Source organism: Hipposideros armiger, unplaced genomic scaffold (assembly GCF_001890085.2).
Source record: "Hipposideros armiger isolate ML-2016 unplaced genomic scaffold, ASM189008v1 scaffold_214, whole genome shotgun sequence".
NCBI classification, from domain to species: Eukaryota; Metazoa; Chordata; class Mammalia; order Chiroptera; family Hipposideridae; genus Hipposideros; species Hipposideros armiger.
Window position 1 is genome coordinate 517,068 of NW_017731564.1, and position 7,205 is coordinate 524,272.

The 7,205-nt window shown below is 41.6% G+C and overlaps 1 pseudogene; it reads left to right on the top strand.

Moving 5' to 3' along the window:
• Window positions 1-283: 283 nt before the first annotated feature.
• LOC109388981 (tRNA pseudouridine(38/39) synthase pseudogene) lies at window positions 284-1,267 on the top strand (annotated as a pseudogene).
• Window positions 1,268-7,205: the final 5,938 nt, after the last annotated feature.

Here is a 7,205-nt window from a genome sequence, read left to right on the forward strand (position 1 = left end):
TGTGAGAAGCATCTACTGCTGGGAGATAAGATGGAACCTGTCTCCCACACAACACCCATACCAGGTATAGCTATCATGGGGGAATAGGGCTACAGACACTGACGAACCAACCGCTGAAGACCAGGCTCCCAGGGCCAACCTAAGACTGAGGTTGGACTAGGAGAATAGAGAACTTTCTCTCCATACTGCTAACCTATCAATGAATAACAAGCAAGAGCATTCACCACTACATGACTGGCAAAATCATGGGGAGAGTCTCCCAGTAGAGAACAGACATACAGGGATGACCAAAATCAAAGGACAGAGCACAAACTTTGAGAAAAACTCTTCAGCAACCCTAAGCACTCAATCTCAGCACCAAGTCACGTGCACTGTTGGTGGGAATGTAAATTGGTGCAGCCACTATGGAAAATGGTATGGAGGTGCCTCAAAAAATTAAACATAGAATTACTATATGACCCAGCAATCCTACTTCTACGTATATACACAAAATAATTGTAAGCAGGAACTTGTTAAAATACATGTAGCTAATGGAGTGATTACTTTTTATGGACTATTCTGTCTGCTCAAACACAGCTAGTAGGCCAGAGCCTGGTGGGGTGAGAAGGCAAGAACCTATGCAATGCTGTCAGTTTGAAGTGATTGGCTAGGGACTCCTTTATCATCAAGTCCACTATGCGATAGTTATCTTATTTCTGATTGGTCAAGGAATGGAGAAGCCAGAGGTTATTGATAAGCTGCGGAACATAGAGAAAAATCTCCAGAAACCTCAATACAGTATGGCTGTAGAATTTCCCGTAGTCTTGTATGACTTTCAGAATGAAAATATCAAGTGGATGTATGGGAGTTTCAGGAGTGCAGTGTTATCCATCTACAGCTATAGGCTGAAGGTGCTGCTAAAGCTCACGTGCTGTATCATATGCTACAAGGAATGAACTCTGTGGTACCCTGCAGGACAGGACCAAAGATGGATGGAGTGATAGAATGTAGAAATATTAAGCCCTCCGTCATAAAGCCAGCCAGTGCCTTTGTAGTAAGAGTGCAAATGCACATAGAGAAGTGCCTAATAGATCATCCTAAGTGTCAAGGATAGGAATCCTGATCCAGCACTTTATAAGTAGGGTTGCACTGAGCGTCCACATTTATTCCATGAGAAGGAACAAAAAGCCAGAAGACTGTAATGACACACTAGAGGAAGACAATATTTCTTTTGGAGAAACCAACAAAGAGCCTCTGTGTTGATACAGAGATTAAAAGCCTCATTTAGCCATAGAAAATTCATCAGGATCTAGGAGACAACAACCAGCTAGTGGTAGGTGGGTAGAAAGGGAATAGAAAAAAACAAAAATCACTACAAGAAATCGTAGAAATTCAGATAACCTTCTCTAAAACAAACAAACAAAACAAAACAACAACACCAAAAATAACATAAGGTCGTATTAAGGAAGTTATTGTTGCCTTTCCCTATCCGAAAAGGTTAAGAGAGAGAAGAAGCAAAAAAACAATTGTAAGGGCCGGCCACGTGACTCAGTTGGTTAAGACCTCGCTCAAGAGTGCAAGCTCTGAGCAACAGGGTCGCTGGTTCGATTCCTGGCCCAAGCTGAGCTGCCGCTGAGCTGCCAACGGGTGGCAGAATGGCTCAGCTAAAAACAAACAAAAAAAATTGTAAAATGGAGATATACTTATGTACATCTGGATACCTGTGTCTTGTGTTCAAATTCATTTTAAAGCCTGATTCTGAGAATGTCAAAAAAAAAAAAAAGGAGGAGGCTACAGGCATGAATAGAAATTCCAATGAAGGGGATATACAGATTGCAAATGAGCACATAAAAAGATATTCAACAATATTAACCATTAGGAAAATGCAAATGAAAACTTCAGTCAGATGACACTACACATTCACCAGGATGACTTAAATATTTTTTTAAATGATAGCACCAAATGCTGGTGAGAATGTGGAGTGACTGTATCACTCATAGATTGTTGGTGGAATGTAAAATTACACAGCCACTCGGGAAAGAAGTATGGCGGTTTCTTACAAAACTAAGCATACTATTACCATGTGACTTAGCAATTGCACTCTTGGACACTTATCCCAGAGAAATGGAAACTTGAAGTTCACAGAAAAACCTATACAGGAATAATCATATCAGCCTTATTTGTAGGAGTCCCAAAAATCAAAACAACTGAAATGCCCTTCAATAAATGGTTAAACAAACTGTGGTATATCCACACCATGGAATATTACTCAGCAATAAAGAAAAAATATATATTGATACACACATCTTGAATGGATCTCAAGGGATTTGTGCTGAATATAAAATGCGAACAGCAAAAGGCTATATATTGAATGATTCCATTTATATAACATTTTTAAAATTAAATTTACTCAATAGCATTTTATTTCATTCTCATTTTTATTTATTTTTTATTTTTTTATTTTATTGGGGAACAGTGTGTTTTTCCAGGACCCATCAGCTCCAAGTCGAGTAGTTGTTTCAGTCTAGTTGTGGAGGACGCAGCTCAGTGGCCCACGTGGGGATCAAACTGGCAATTTTGGTGTTATGAGCACTGCGCTCTAACGAACTGAGCTAACCAGCCACCCCTATGTAACATTTTTTAATGGCAAAATTATAGGGATGAGGAACAAATTACTGAATCCCAGGGGTCGGGGAGGGAGGAAGGTGGCTGTGGTTATAAAAAAGTAGCATGAGGGATCCTTGTGATGGAACTTTTCTGTATCTTGACTGCAGTGGTAGTCATAGGAAACTACACAGGTGATAAAATTGCCTAAAACCAAACACACACAAATCCACAAACTTGTGTTTGTAAAACTGGTGAAATCCGAATAATGTAAATTGAACACATCAATTTCACTTTCCTGATTGTGCTACTGTGCTATAGAAATGCAAGATGTTACCACTGGGGGAAACGGTTAGGGTATGAGGTATCTTTCTGTTTCTGACAACTGCAGATGCACTTACCATGATCTTAAAGTTTTTAAAAATGAAATTAGAGCAACTTTGAGGTATTTAAATGCTATTATTAAACTCAACAGAATGACAATCATAACGTTAAAAAATGTCATGTTGATGTGCACAAGCACAGTGACGACCCAAAATAATCATGCTGAGTGAAAATGAGTACAGCCTGATTCCATGTATAGAAAATGCTAGAAAATGTAACCTATAGAGACAGCAAGCAAATCAGGGATTATCTGAGAATGGAGGCACATAGAGGGGCAGGAGGGAGCGATTGTCAAGGGGTTAAGAGGAAACTTGGGGGGGTGATGGGTATGTTCACTCTTATAATTGTAGTGATGGTTTCACAAGTGTATACATAAGATGAAACTCATCAAACTGTCGCTTTAAGCACGTGCAATATATCTGAGTGTAATATATCACTTACACTTCAATAACACCACTTAAAATGATGTTGTCTTCCAAGGAAAGAGAACAACTTTGGAAAGAATGAAGATGAAAGGTATTTGGAAGGATACTCTGTTGTTCGAGAATTCTCTGTAAACAGAGCTCTCTTTTATTGCCTGCACTGAAGGCAGACTGCTCCCTCTGCTCCACCCTGAGTTTCTTAAGTGGGCTAATCAGTGTTGGGTTTATGGCTTCCAGTCACCATTGTTTAAGTCCTTAGGGCACTTTCAGTAACTTTTAGGAGGGTGAGATTTGGGGCCCTTTTGAGGACCTTTAGTTGATGACATCATAGGATGAAGTGTAACAAAGACCATGATGAGGTAGGTGGCCCGGAAGCGATTTGTCTTTTTTGTGATAGTACTGCCACCCACACACCTCACTCCCTATAGGTTCTGGCGATCTACACCCCAAGCCACTGTCCCCTCCCCACCAGCCCACCACCAGCTGAACCGCCAAGCCCTTTTCCATCTTGCTTGTGGGTTCAAGTGTTAAGGAGGAAGTTTGTCTTCAGTGCTCAGTCCTGCCCAGTTCTTATCCCCACTGTCTGATGAACTGTGATTCTGCCAGTCTGGCCACAACTGCTGCAAGACCCCATGTCGCTCCCTCCTCAAACACCTGCCCCTTTCCTTCCTTCCTCACGCTTACCATGAGAGAATTCACAGAAACACAAACTTTCATAACAGCTCGATTTTATTTTAGCCTCAGCGTACCCTGTTGGAAAATTCAATGTTTACACAGTTGATCATTTCTCAGCCACCAGATCTTGGAGACTTCTGTGTCCTGGCTCTGAAGTTACTGGATGCCCAGGAGGTCTCTTGAAGTGGTGGAATTCTCTATGTTCCTCTGGTTCTGCGCTGGCTCATTTTGACGAGATCAGGCGCGTTCAGGGTGGCATGGCCGTAGGCTGTCTCGTTCAGCCTGCGATAGTGACCGAAGAGTGTTGTTCGTCTAGACTTCTTACGCTTTCTTGTAGGGCTCATAGTTTTTTTGGAGACTTTTTTACTAGAAGTCCTTTGAAGGGATCCTTTTACCTTCCTGGCCTTCATCAGTACCTGGAAGGACATGACAGTGAGGCCTAAGGGGCACGGGTTTAGGGGAGGATGGCTTATTGATGGAAAGGGGGGCTTCATGAGAACGGATCAGGGCTGAGGAGGGAGTTTGTGCCAGGCAAGGAAAGAGTAAGATTCTTGCTGGTGGTGGTGGTGGTGGTGGTGGTGGGAAATCGATGAAGAAAGTAGTAGTTTGGCTAGAGTCATCTTACCTTGTCACCACTTCTGGACCCGGGTTGATTGGGAGTCTTTGTATTCTTCCTTTTGATACTTGAGGTTGGTTGTTTTGTGTGTGTATTATGCTGTGGTTGTTTACCGGTCATCTTAGCCATTCTTAGTCTTTCAGTAGTCTGCCACTGGCCTGTTGATGGTCCTAGATATATATACACCAATCTCCATGGCAATGAAAAGCCCTTCAGCTTTGTCTCTCCCCCAGCCAATGGTGGCTAAGGGGGTCTTAGACATCACAAAACACTACTTATGATGCCTCTGTGAGTGGGAAGGGTTGCTGGGGAGGCCATGATGTAACTTAGACACTTGAATGTACCATTCCTGATACCCCAGGGGGGGGGGATGATGAATAGGCAAAAGATGGTTTGATTAGAGAAAAGTGTTTTTTTAATTTATTTTTTTAAAAAAAACACCCTCAAAAGAATCTTCCCAAGCAGAATTTCCAGCCCTCCTCATATCCCCATGTTCAATTGTGGTTGGTTACATGGTAGAGAATGAACCTTTCCTCCAAGCTGTTCTCCAAGGCTACCCCTACTCAGTGGTTCATTCTGATTTCTCTACCCATAATTATTACCTAGTGTTTTGTATATCTTACCTAAAATCCCTCCAAAGGCAATATGGCTGAATTTAAGTATCAATGGAGATGTGAATCATCTTACAAACTAACAAAAAGTCAGCTCCCATGAATAAACATCTCCCTACCTATAGCATCTGGCATTAAAGACTGCTGATTTTGATTAAATTATTTTCTGCCAGCTCTGCGACTTACAAGCAGGGATTAAAATGAACTGCCCACTCATGAAGGTTGCTTTTATCTATACTTTTATTCTGTTCTTGGGCTCTAGCCATGTTATCGTCATTGAGTTTAACAAGGTTCTTTCTCTCACATTTTATTTATTTTTTTCTTTCATTCTTCCTGGAGTCCAACATTCATTTCCTTCCCACCTACTCTGATGTTTTTGAATTATGTCCTTGTATATGTTTGTAGTCTTGTGAAATACATAGCCTTGTCAAATATGTGTGTGTTTAAATGTGTAACATTCTGCCGTAGACCTCATTCTGTTTTTTACCCTATGCACTCAGTAATATACTTTGAAATTTAACTTATGCTGCCATATGTAATCTCTAGTTCATTGCTTCTAATGCTAAATCATATTACATTAGAATGCGTGCACCAACTTTTGCTAGTATATTCCATCCCTTTTTGAGGGACACCTATGTTGACTTTCCACTCCATTGCCACAAACAATGCTGGGATGAACAACCTCATTCATGTCCCTTTATGGATTTCTGCATATATTTCTCTGGGATATATACTCAGGAACAGAATTTCTGGGTCATAGATAGACATAGTCCACTGGGGATTAGAGTTTCAACATATGAATTTTGGAGGGGAGCATCTTTCAGTCTATAAGCAATAATTTTGCTAAATATTGCCAGATTGCTTTCCAAAATGACTACCTGTCTACCTTCCCAATAGAATTATCTGTTTCTCTACACACTCCTCAATATTCCTCCATGTGGAAAGCAGCTTCTGCTATGGCTCCCAGTGGTTCTAGCCTCCTGTTGTTCACGGGATGTACGTAGTGATTTGCTTCTAATGAATAGATTCGATAGAACCCAGCAACAGTAATGAGATGTCATTCACATGATTGGGTTTCCTCTAGCTGGAACTTTTTCTTGCTGACAATCTTGCCCTCTCATTTTCTCATTCTGATGAAAGCACGTCATAAGATGCTCATTGAAGAGGCTCACATCTCAAAGAACTGAATCCTGCCAACAAGCACATTGTGAAGTAGGAAGTGAATCTTTCCCAATTGAGACTGAAGATAGTGCAGTGTTGTAAGAGACCCAGAGCACCAGCCAAAATGCACACAGTTTCTTGACCCATAGAAACACATAATAGTGTTACCGAACTCAAGGGGTTTGTTTTCCCTGCACACATCAAAGCCAAAGAAGCCAAAGAATCCAAAGGAGACATGAAACGGAGTTTGCAGCAAAGAAAGTAGAGGCTTATTTAAGTAAATGGCACCAAGCCCAGAGTCACAGGTGAGTTAGTGCCCTTAAGACCTGACTCCCCGATGGCATGTAGGTTACAGATTTGATGGGGCAAAATCACAAGACATCGTGAGTTAGGGGTTTGGGGGTTGTGTTGAGAACTGATTGGTTGGAGGTGAGGTAAGGGTAATGAATCATTTCTTCAGGTCTTGAGGACAGTTCTGACGTCTTTTCTGGAATTCCTCTGTCTGGTCTCATGGGAAAGTAGCCAGGGGATTGTTCCATCTTAGGACTCAGGAGCTGAAACATAACTTAGGTCAAGGTGTTATCTTTAGCCTGCCAGAGGTCCCGACAGTATGACCATTAGTCAGGTCCCAGCCACTGTCTTCTGCTGCCTTGGAGGGTGCTGATTATCCAGGGGGATGGGGTATATACAGAAAAGAGGATATGGGTTCTAGAACTGTTACCATGCCACATAGGATCTGGCTGCTTGTAGGCT